Here is a 12,336-nt window from a genome sequence, read left to right as displayed (position 1 = left end):
ACGTGCTGGTAAATCGTTTGAGCCGAGGCACCTTGAGCACCTTAAATTACTGCCGAACTGAGCCGTTATCGAACCCGCCGACTTGAGCTCAGAAAGCCTATGCTCTATTGACTGAGCCACTCTGTCTGGCTCTGGTGGGATTTAATTATTAATTAGTTCTTGACCTTGCGTGTTGCTACACGGTACAGGTCTTTTAGCTGTAAGCTAGCCTACTATTACTAACTGAGGGGTGTTCAGTCTGTTCTGTTACCACTCAGCTTCCTTAGTTAGTAGTGCTGCTGAAAGGATTGTAGACTACAAAAAATAACCAATGTAACAGATTATTATTATTATTATTATTATTATTATTATTATTATTATTATTATTATTATTATTATTATTATTATTATTATTATTATTATCAGGACTGGAGTTTGAATGTAAATACGTATTTTATTTTCCATGTTTGTTCACATTTCCCGGTACAGCGCTTATTTTTACATAATTCAACGACTTAAATGCGGTTCGTAGTTTTTTTTTTAAAGGATTTTCATTCAGTATTACACAATAAAACTTTCACCAAAGGAACAATATTACGCATTCATTCCAGTTAAATAGAAGTACAGCGTGATTATACAATTAAAATCATTTAGTATATGAGTACACACTAAGAAACTAACAGACACTAAAGAGACTGTCAGGCTGACGAATGCGCGCGACAAGCGGATGAATCATACCTGTGTCCATGAACTTCGTAAATATACAGCGTGAACCGAAATTCGCGCACTCGGGCGTCGCAGCGCGACTCCTCACATGCCAGCAGTAAAAAAAATATAAAAAAATCTCTCACAAAAGTTCGTCCCGCGAGGATATCCGCCAGGAAAAGGACGTTGAAGAGTGAAATCTGGCAACACTGTAACCACGTGTATGGTAACTACCTCTGTCAGCACATGCTAGCCATGCTGTACAGTTGGTGCAGTGGATAGAGTTTTGGGTTAGCATGCTGGAGGTCGAGGGGTCGATCCTGGGTTGAGGCGTATGTTTTTCATTTCGTAAATGTAGTCCACGGGGTATGGTATCTGGCATCTTAATCAACAGCGAATAAATTCACGCCCACGAAGTGGAAAGGGCGTCTTTCAAAGCGGACCAAAGAAAACGATTGTTCGTCCATTTCTAGGATCGTAGTATGTAAGTGCAAATGGTTTCTAGAGGACCCGCTGCAATCGCTGTTGACGATTAAGATGCCAGATACCGTACCTCCTGGACTACATTTACGAAATAAAAAACGTACGCTTCAACCCAGGATCGACCCCTCGACCTCCTGCATGCTAACCCAAAACTCTATCCACAGCACCAACTGTACAGCATGGCTAATATGTGCTGACAGAGGTAATTACCCTACATGTGGTTAGAGTGTTGCCAGATTGCCACTCTTCAACGTCCTTTTATGCCGGATATATTCGCAGGACGAACTTTTATGACAGACTTTTTTTTTATTTCTGGCATTTGAGGAATCGCGCTGCGACGCCCGAGTGCGCGAATTTCGGTTCATTCTGTATATATACACTTCTGCTACCCTTCCTCACAGCACGTTCAAAGTCTCCACTACTTGCTGTGGCGCTATACAAATCGGTTAGCCGGGACCAACGACATTTTGTGCGTATTTCCAGTAATAATTTTGTTAATAATTACAGAAAATAAAGCAAAGAGAGAGCCTCCGTGGATCAGACGGCAGCGCGTCGGCCTCTCACCGCTGGATACCGTGGTTCAAATCCCGGTAACTCCATGTGAGATTTGTGCTGGACAAAGCGGAGGCGGGACAGGTTTTTCTTCGGGTACTCCGGTTTTCCCTGTTATCTTTCATTCCAGCAACACTCTCCATTATCATTTCATAGCATTGAGCAGTCATTAATAATCACCTTGGGAGTAGCGACCCCATTATAATAATAGCCTAAATCTGGTTTATTCATTACATCGCTGACCCGGTGAAAGACTGGAAAACAGGTTATAGGTTTTCATTTTTCAAAGCAAAGAATTATCTGATAAGACAACAGGGCTTGTACAAATTGTTTTTTTAAATAATTCCTATAATTCCTAGTTTCAGCCGGCTAAAATGCGGATAAAAATGGAAAATGTTCTCCAAAACGTGGGGGGCTGCCCCTCGCCCTCCACCCCCTAACCGCCGCTACTGCAGCTTACTCCATAGAGTTTATTCTTAACTCAGCCTTTATCTTCTCATATCGAATACCATCTTGTTTGTATCGCAACCATTCTCACTACTTTCACTTTTCTGTTACTTCTAACTTATGAAGAAGATATTCTGAGTTCACCCACATTTCACTCCCGTACAGTAAAGTCGGTCAGGAAAGAAACCTCTGTAAAGATAATTTATTCCGGTAGTCAGCAGCCGTTTGTTTGCTGTATCTATATAAATAAAGTTGTAGGGGGTCCGCTGTCTGTAATTTCGTTTGTTTTGCCAATTTTTAGATATTTATCCGGTTTAGATCAACTCAAGATCGTATCAGTGGTTTTTATTTTTCGTGTCTGTTTGTTCCACCATCAAGGCGAAACGGCTGGATAGATCTCGACCAAACTTCTTATTTAAAATATACTCATCCCGGGGAAGGTTTTGGTATGCATATGATTAAACAATCTCTGAACAGATGGGGGATTTATAGGAAAACCAGAACAGTTTTGCCATTTTCTCGCATACTATTGATTTTCTGTAAAATCCGTTGACTATGTATGAAACGTCCTGTCATTACTTTTGTTATCTAGATAATTTCGCTTACTCTTCAAATGAATGGAAAATCCACATCCTGTTTCCAGTCATTCGAACGGGTCAGGAATGGAATGAATGAAGCCCCTATCTAGCGGCGAGGACAGGAATTGTGCCGAAGCCTGTCACACTCCTCTGGGGCAATGATTAATGAATGACAGATGAAATGAAATGATATTGGAGAGTGTTGCTGGAATGAAATATGGCAGGGAAAATCGGAGTACCCGGAGAAAAACGTGTTTCGCCTCCGCTTTCTCCAGCACAAATCTTACATGGAGTGACCGAGATTTGAATCACGGAACCCAGCGGTGAGAAGCCGGCGCGCTGCCGCATGAGCCACGGAGGCTCTTTCGCTTACTCTTCAAATGACGGAGAAAATTACTATTTTCTGTGAGTCACATGCTTTGCATTGAGTGACCGACAGACCGACAACGAACCTACAGGATACCATGGCAATGTCTCTGACTGCTTGCCAGCACGGAAGTAACGTATTGCCACTTTCGTCATAATTCCTGTAAACTCGTGGCTGTTCCTTGGGTAGAATGCTAGAGAGACGTCAATCGGCCATTCTGCGGGATATTGGCAGAATATCGTTGGAGGTTACCATCGTCCTCGAATAGCACTGAGGAGCGATGTTAATATTTGAACACTACCCATTATTTCACACCGTAATATGTTTTCTGGCATTTGCTATAATTTTTATTGTATTTCTATTCTATTTCTGTTTTCCGCTTTAATTTCTTGCCTCTGCCTTGCCTCTTTAGTCTTAAGTCATAACTTATCTGTTTACCTAAGAATCCGTGAGCATAAATTTCTCCTCTGTTACCGCCATCTTCAATCCGTAACTCATACCATCACAATTTATTGAAGGTCATTTTATTTTCCAAAATTTCAGCTTGGTATTTACATATTTGTCCTATCCGGCTGTTCTCAGTTATAATCATACTAGTTGATGTACCCGTGCCTCGCTACGGGATTCTCAGAAAGACTGTCTTTGTGGTTTTCCTATTGAAGTCAACGTAGGTCATTTAAAAAACGTCAGTAGGAATGTAGCGATTAAAAACAGTGTTACCGTATAAAATACTCGATCAAGTGAAAAAAACGCACATTTTCTCACTTTTAACGAACGGTACTACCGGTGCCGACATAACAGTCCAAAGTTCCAGTACTGGAATGACCAGTCCGCAGATAGCTGTGAACACTCCTCTGCCATTATTCCGTTAAATATGCACACTGCTCATTCCAATCAGTGCCTCAGAGTAAGGATTGAATAGCTCGAATGCTACGCTGAACCAATGTGTTACGTACCAGTAGTATCAGAAAATTTATGAACGAGAGGAATGGCATACTAAAGAAGAAAGTTATCTAACTCCCCAGCTACTTCCCGCCAATATTCAGGCAGGCTGTTATACTCGGTACGACCCGGCGAGTTGGCCGTGCGGTTAGGGGCGCGCAGCTGTGACCTTGCGTCTGGGAGATAGTCGGTTTGAACTCAACTGTCGGCATCCCTGAAGATGGTCTTCCGCAGTTTCTCACTTTCACACCAGGCAAATGTTGGGGCTGTACCTTATTTAAGACCACGGCTACTTCCTTCCCACTTCTAGCCCTTTCCTATCATATCGTCGCCATAAGACCTATCTGTGTCGGTACGACGTAAAACAAATTAAAAAACCTCGGTACGCACCAGTAATCCCATCTATCGGAGATGAGTGGCAACAGAAGACACAAAGCACATCACAACAAACAACGGTCAATGTAGGTAATGTTATTGTTGATCAATTTGATGAGCTTTCTATATTGTAGGCTCTCACATTTAATTTTCTTTCGACTCTTTGATATCAGGGCGTCTTGCAAAATTATTTGTAGCGTAGACTGTAGTTCCATATTCCCCGACTTTACATACCGATTTTCAATAAATTCTGTTTACCCATTTTCTCGTGACTTGGCGCAGATAAGAACTTAGCGACAAAAATCCTAGTTCATGAATATCTCTTGTTATCATAGCCAGTACGGTAAAAATGTATGACATAAATGATAGGAAATTTAATATTATATAACTTTAGTTATGTAGTAGTTATCGATACGACCACTAAAGCAACATAAATATTTGAGAATTACATTTTAGGCCTTCCCCTAAACTACCATTTCACACCGCATGAATAAATTATTTATGGCCTAGATTGTAGCGACTTATTCCCTGACTTTGCATACCGATTTTCATTTTCAGTCGTTTTCTCGTGATGCGTATACAGACGGACGGTCGGACGGACAGACGGACAGACAGACATTACGAAAAATTAAAAAGTGCATTTCCTTGTTACTATGGACACGACCGACACACAAATACCATCCTTTTTAAATTCTGAGCAATGTACAGACAAAACTCTTATATATAGAGAGAGAGATTTTCTATTAATTTCAACTTCCTTAACTGTATTACTTTCTTCCTTAATTACTCCGTATGTATGCGAGTGCTAATCCCAAAACCTGGACATTCTTTTCATGGAGGAAAAATTTTAAGCTCGTCAAATGTATAACTTTTTGCCTCGGAAATCATCGAAATACGGATGCATTTTAATGGGTAGTTGAAGGCTAAACAGTAAGTCGTATTGCAAAAGTGATAGCACAATCGCCGTTCAATTTGGAGAGATCTAACACTTTGGTCATATGACTTATTGTCGTGTCTCGATTGTTGATACGTTGGATAGCTCTGGATTTCTCGATTATAATCAAATCTCACCAGCTCGATTGTGACTGGCATTAGGAAAAGGGGCCTCTCTTTATAATGAAAACTCTCCATCTCGACCGTGAATGGCAGTTGCCAAGTGACCCTGTCGTTATAGAAGAAAATCCGTAACTCGATCTGATTGGCAGTAGGAAATGTGGCCTGGCATTATCAACAAAACTTTCCCAATGCCTACCTTACATCGGAAACAACGTATGGTGTCCTCGCTGTTTTGTTTCTCGGATAGCGCTAAGAGGCACGCAATTTAATGTAATCTTACTCTCTGCCTTCACTGTAATTTTGGGGAGATACCTGTATACAATGTAGAACACCGTAGCGAAGCTATTGGGTACATAAAAAGATGAGCCTAAATATGTAACTGTTTTGTAACGCTTAAAATCGGGGTTATCCTTTAGGCGTATGCTTGGTATTATTTTCCACATGTGTCCAACTTTATTGTAGTACGATTCGAATTTCAAATTCTTGTTGCATTTGAAAATGATAAACTAAAATATAACGGAAGTGTAAATTGTAATTTACTTTCTCCTAGACTCTTGAGTAGCTTTGTTGCTTTTAGCGATTTTGAAGTTGCTTTGTTAGAAACCTGAGGTCAGTTATGAAAAATAATTTACAGGCATACGTTCTTTAACCAAACCACAGACTATCAGTATGTCGGCTATCGCCTTCAGATAATGTTATTGGTTTTACGTGCAACGAACTTCTTTTACGGTTCTCGGAGACACCGAGGTGCCGGAATATTGTCCCGCAGGAATTCTTTAACGTATTTGAGCACCTTCAAACCCCACTGGACTGAACCGCGATCGAACCCGCGAACTTGAGCTCAGAAGGCCAGCGCTCTACCGCCTGAGCTACTGAGCCTGGTTATCGCCTTCATATCAATAAACTGATGTCATTTCTATGCTCATGTAACCATGGTACATGGTCTGGGAGTAAGCTTATACACGATTCTTTTGCAAACAAATTCGCAAATATTTTAGGCCTATACTTTAAATAAAACATAGGCCTACTACAGTTAGTCTTATGACAGATCCCTCTGAGAATGCTTCTGAAAAATTTCATGAAATAGCGCCGAGCAGTTTAGACGTGATGTTTCGGAAAGGCAGACGCCATTTAATTTTTAAACACTATCTGTATTACCCAGCGTTGCCCAGGCACGTCATTGATTGTTCCCGTAATTACTATCACGAAAAGATACTGGTTGGATATGACACCCCTAGCAATCCTAGGGGAGGGAATGACATACTACAATAATCGAAAACGATCAATATCAGTGTTGAATTCATACTTTCCGCGCCCGCTGAGATGTACTGGCACACTGTGGATGCCGTTTATCAGTTCAGCAGTACAGGCATGGTCAAAAGTGGTTGTACTCAATAGCACCCCACGCCATAAGGTCTTTGAGTTGACGCTATATGTCTTGTGCGAACGCAGTCAGTGTAATGCCTCTCCCCCTGTCTGCGGCGAACCAAAATGCGGCCATAATTTTCAAACAAACAGAACCTAGTTTCGTCCGGAAACACTATCTGCTGCCATTCCTGTCCCCAGTGACGTCGTTCCACACACCATTGCAGTCTAGCATGTTTATGCACATTAGTCAAATGTAGGCGGAGAAGTGGACGACGCGCCGGTAACCCAGGCCGTAATAAACGGCGACGGACTGACACTCCTGATACTGTACGTTGTGTTACACTGTTGTACTGTTGCGTCAGAGCCGAGGAGGACGCAGATCTGCCCTGCAATGCCATTCGGATGAGGTGTCTATCTTCTCGGGGGTGGTTTGGGTGGTGCGACCAGACCCATCTCGTCGTGTTCTACGGCCTTCCGTGAATCATTCTGTACAGACCCGTTGCACTGCCGACACACTTCGTTCCACACGAGCAGCAATTTCCCGGATGGATGCATCACATTCTCTCATGCCAATAATGCGCCCCCTTTCAAACTCACTCTTTTGACAGTACGGTTCTCGCATACGTCTGCGAGGCATCCTGCATGTCCGCTCAAGTCACACTGATCCATTACCTTCGGTTTATAGCTACAACGAGAGCCGCAGGCACATTTTACCAGTCGGTGGTGGTGCGCCGAGATATAGATGTGGACCTTGAACCTGAGGGTCGACATGGTTCAAATGCTAATCATTTCTTCAGAGTATACTAATGCACATGTCCTGTGAATATGAACTTCCTATCTCTAGTCTTTCAAGGTGTTCTGGTTCTTATGAACATGATTGTATAATTTACACGATTCCAACTTGGACTGTCAACGATCAGCCGAGGGATCCCGAAAACTATGTAATCAACACCAATCTTGTTCAATTCGGGCATTTTATTTTTCACCCCTTCTGAATCACTATGGCGATGGGTGCCAAACGACATGCTGAATGTTACTGTTCATCACAGCGACCCCGAAACCTATGGATTCGACACTATTTTCTATTATTTTTAAATGCCACCCTCTCTCCACCTCCACGCCCAGGAGTGGTTTACCCCCACAGTACTTTTCTCTAGACAGCCGTATGTGTAGTAGAATCTCTTATTGGCCTTGCCTACATTTACGCACGTGCCTACTTCGACACCAGGCCTGTATTCTGCTGTAGAATCCTTGAGCTGACGTTGCCATGGTTACGGCTGGTTATTTCTTCATCCGATTCCTAGAGCGGGATAACGTGATGGCAATTTCTCCATAACGGTTGGTTTTAGGCCCTTAGAACATGGTTTTCGGGGCCCGTAGGGCTTTACTGAGTTTTGTTCTTCGCGTCGTGAGGTTTAAAATGAGTTTTGTCTCGTCCTTGTACGACAAATTTGATATTTCGCTTATAATTAGCCTATGTTAATGTGTCAAAGTGCCTAAATCTAGAGAATTAAGAGGGCTCTTAAATTTCTTGTAGATGGAGTTACCCGCAGGATCCTAAAAGGTAAGTACAGTGTACAAAATTTGGGTTCATGTTGGTGGAACGGTATGGATTTGTATAAGGAACAGACTGACACAGATATTCTGTTATATGAGAGAGAGAGAGATCAGGCCCATGGTTTCAAAGTAAGGTCAGAAAATCATTAAAAAATATTTTACAAGCGTCAATATATCAAAACTGTATTGTGATATTTCTGTGAATTTGAAAGGAAGTTCTGCTTTATGTGCATTCCTTCCTCTCTTGCTGGTTTTGACTTTGTTACTCATACCACTGTCACCCATGGTGTGAATCATTTTGCGGTAATGGTGCAAAAAAGAAAATCCTAGCTATTTTAATACCAATATCGGAAAGATAAAAATCTTATTCTGTGGCCTTCATAAAGTCTCTGCCATTTTATTACATGTATATCTTAGTAAATCTGATGACAATCATGATGACAATATAATGCACTTAACTCCATCCTTCTCAAGACAGAATAAGTGAACATATTCCCTAATGTAATACAGTTGTGGATAGGCTGTCAGTGTAAGTTTACCGTAGCTGAATTATCATTGTTCCTTTTCTAGGCGAGCTAGTTGTCATTCAAGATCTACAGCCCCTGTTTGCTTTCCTCCTTTAGGTTTTTCATCCTTCTACAGGCCTTGAATTTGGTAAGCATTAGGTGAGGTTTCTAAACAAACACACGTGTAATTGACCAACAGTCTGTGAATTGGGTATGTTCAGCTGGAGGCACGTTTCAAGGCCGTAGTTGCATACATGATGATCCTCTCCCGTGGGTTGACAGTTCAGTTGAGTTGCGCATGGCCCACTGGGCACTTACTCGTGTTCAAAGCAAGCGACTTAAAACGAAGGTCTTCGAACAATCCTTACGGAGTGCGAGAAATAAGGCGTGTTTTTATGTGTTACCTGGTGAACGTGTAGTATACAGTGTTTCCACTTCCTTCAGTTCTTTAATCTTTCAAGGTGTATAAGGGTTAAAATGGAATCGATATAGAGTACGCCTTCATCATAGTAGCACCTTCATTATTTATATCGAATTCGTAAGGGGGAACTTTGTCTTTTACTGGCATTGTGAATTTGTCACTTCTTTCCTGGTCTTTTATCCGGTTACACGAGGTCGGCACAAAAGTTAATTAAGCGTAGTTTTACGGTCGGATGTCCTTCCTGAAGCCAATTCTGTGTGGAGGAATTTATTCACTATTGCATATTTCTGGGTGGTAAGTATTGTGATATATTTTGTAAAAGATGTGTATTAAGAGAAATTAAGCAAACGTTATAAAAATTATCCACCCGGCTGGGAGTCGAAGCTGGGACCCTTTGACCCGAAGCCCACTTCGCTGACCATTCGTCACTGTTTTGAACTGAAATATTTCTGCCGACCAAGTAGTGTAATCTATTTATAATTGACATTACGTTCCTAAACTAGCGGGGTTGATTCTGGTTGACGTTCGTGGCATTTAAGGCAGGTTAAATGCGACAGCTCACAATCGTTGGCTACCGCAACGTTGAAGAACTGCTACTGGAAAAAAGTCCAACGAACTGGCCATGTTGACTTTTAATGACTTTCATACCTTCTAGCGTTCAGTACAACCTTTGGTAAAATAATGAATTAAAAGCTTCCAAATTGTCCGTTTGCAACAAGCACAGTGGTCTCGTTTATTTCGACATCTCTTACATTGAAATCATAAAAAATTCATTCTGACTTTCGTTAATTTTGTCTTCCTGTATGGTACCTTCTGATAATATTATTGGATTTCCGTCTCACTAAATACTTCGTCGCTTTTCAGAGACGACGAAGTGACGGAAATGTTCTTTTATATGGCTGTACAATCTATTGACACTATGCCGGCCTAGTTTTGTACCTTTAAGTACCATCGGCTTGATCTGGGATCGAACCCGCCACCTTGGACTCAGAAAGCAAGCTCTCTACCGTCTGTGCCATTCAGTCCGGCGTCTTCTCTCGCGTTCTGTGGCCGAAGTCCATTATTTTCGTTGGCAGGCTATCCTCCTGCATTCGCCTCACATGACCATATTATCGAAGTATGTCCATACGCAACGTGTATTTCCTAATTTAGCCTTTATTTCATCCTGTCATTGTTCCCAACAATCATACCTCGCTGTCAGGTGTGATAGCAGATTGGCATAGGTACTGACTTTTCACCAAGGTAAAACTCGCCAACGCGTTAGGGACTTTTGAAATGAAAAGTCACGTCCCTATAGCTTGGATTCCACGTAATACTGGAGGTTGTCCGACCCCGCGGTGTAGGGGGCAACGCGCCCACCTGTCACCCGGTGGCCCCGGGTTCGATTCCTGTCCGGGTCAGGGTGTTTGTATCGTCCTTAACGTTCCTTTCCTCACATTCAGCACTTTACACTTCCGCAATTGCAATTACACGTAGGTTCATAATTCATAACATATGGTGCAAGTAGTGGCAAAAGATCTTTAGAACACCGGATGTTCCATGGCTACGTCGACGAAATCGGTAGACACGTAAAAGTGTTAGTATGTATTCTCATTACCTTCACGTCCGTTACTTCTGTCTGCTAGAATGATAACCTAATATTATCAGCTGTGAATAAGCCCACTTCGGCTACGCAAAGAAGTACTCAAGGCGTGGTTTGCCTTCCTTTACACATGTTGCTTTTTTTTTTTTTTTTTTTTTTTTGTTTTCTCCCTTTGGTCCACATTGCTCCGGTTTTCTTCAATCTTGTCGTCAACTTGCCATGTTTTTGTTGAATGATGTAAAGATCTCTTTGTTTTGGAAGCGTTTAGTACAATCCCTACCAATATAAGGTCGTTTCTAATTTTACCGTTCGATTTGTCCACTTTGACTTCGCTCCCGTTTTTATAGAATTTGCCGTTTTAAAGTATTATTATTGCCGAGCGATTTGGCCGCGCGGTTAGGGTCGCGTAGCTGTGAACTTGTATTCGGGATATGGTAGGTTCGAATCCCATCGTCAGCAGCCACACCAGGCAAATGCCGAGCCGCACGACGCACAGCAAATTTACAATAAATACAATATAGATGTTATATTTGTTTACAGCAACGAGCTAGAAAGAAGACTATGTTTACAGAAGTAATCTCCAGTGTTTTGATACAACCAGTATGACGGCCGCGCATGTTCGCTGGCTTCAACTCTGGTAGCGTATTAGCGACTATATACTATTCTGTCGTTGGCTGTAATCCATGCGTACCGTATGGGTAAGGTAAGGGTGTATTCTGTCCGAAGGCAGGTCTGAACCTCCGCAGAGGTGTGCCTGAGCCGGAGTTCACGTACGGTAGGGTGGCCAGTTCCTTGCCGCTCCTCCAATCCCTTACCCCCCACCAATAGCGCGTGGCAACCCGTCCAAATCTTGACCACGCCCAATGTTGCTTAACTTCGGAGATCTCTTGCGGGATCCAGTGTTTCAACACGGCTACGGCCGTTGGCTACCGTATGGAAAGACGAAGAGAGTGCTCTCTCGCCCTTAGTGGGCGGTGGCGGCAGACTGCGCTAGTGTAGCTATGGCTGCACCGCGGTGCTCATGTTATAGAATTAGCGGATGCGGCAATACACACAACGTACACGAAAGAAAAACTGTAAGACTTCCATTTGATAGAATGACCTTTGAAGTATTTCCTTTCATGTGCTGTGGTTACTCACTAATTTCGAATTGCTGATGCTTGTTGTTTTAAGGCGCCTAACATCGCAGGCCATCGGCCCAATTTCGAATTGAAACCTAATTAAAATATTCGTGAAATAAAATACTCAATCGTCGGACTATGTACTCTCACTTAGTTCTTACCTGATTACTTACACATACAATTGTTGATGGGCAGCAGCTACAAATAAGTGTAACGACAATAGAATGAGAATCTTTTTTTTTTTGCTAGGGGCTTTACGTCGCACCGACACAGATAGGTCTTATGGCGACGATGGGA

General features: G+C 42.2%; 1 protein-coding gene across 2 annotated transcripts in view; it reads left to right on the top strand.

Annotated features, from left to right (window-relative positions):
• The window catches only part of plx (PTB_TBC1D1_like and TBC domain-containing protein plx), a 624,596-nt gene that overhangs the window by 208,285 nt on the left and 403,975 nt on the right, over positions 1–12,336 (top strand). Inside the window, exon 1 of one of the 2 annotated variants that reach the window (XM_067135188.2) lies at positions 9,241–9,630. The exons of the other annotated variant lie outside the window; for it this stretch is intronic. The gene's annotated coding sequence lies outside the window, so the exon portion shown is untranslated. Of the gene's footprint in view, positions 1–9,240; positions 9,631–12,336 lie in introns of those variants that run through there. 2 annotated transcript variants of the gene reach the window in all.

This window comes from Anabrus simplex, chromosome 1 (genome assembly GCF_040414725.1).
Source record: "Anabrus simplex isolate iqAnaSimp1 chromosome 1, ASM4041472v1, whole genome shotgun sequence".
In the NCBI taxonomy this organism is placed as follows: Eukaryota; Metazoa; Arthropoda; class Insecta; order Orthoptera; family Tettigoniidae; genus Anabrus; species Anabrus simplex.
Note: the sequence above shows the minus strand (reverse complement) of the source record. Positions and strands in the feature narration are given on the sequence as shown.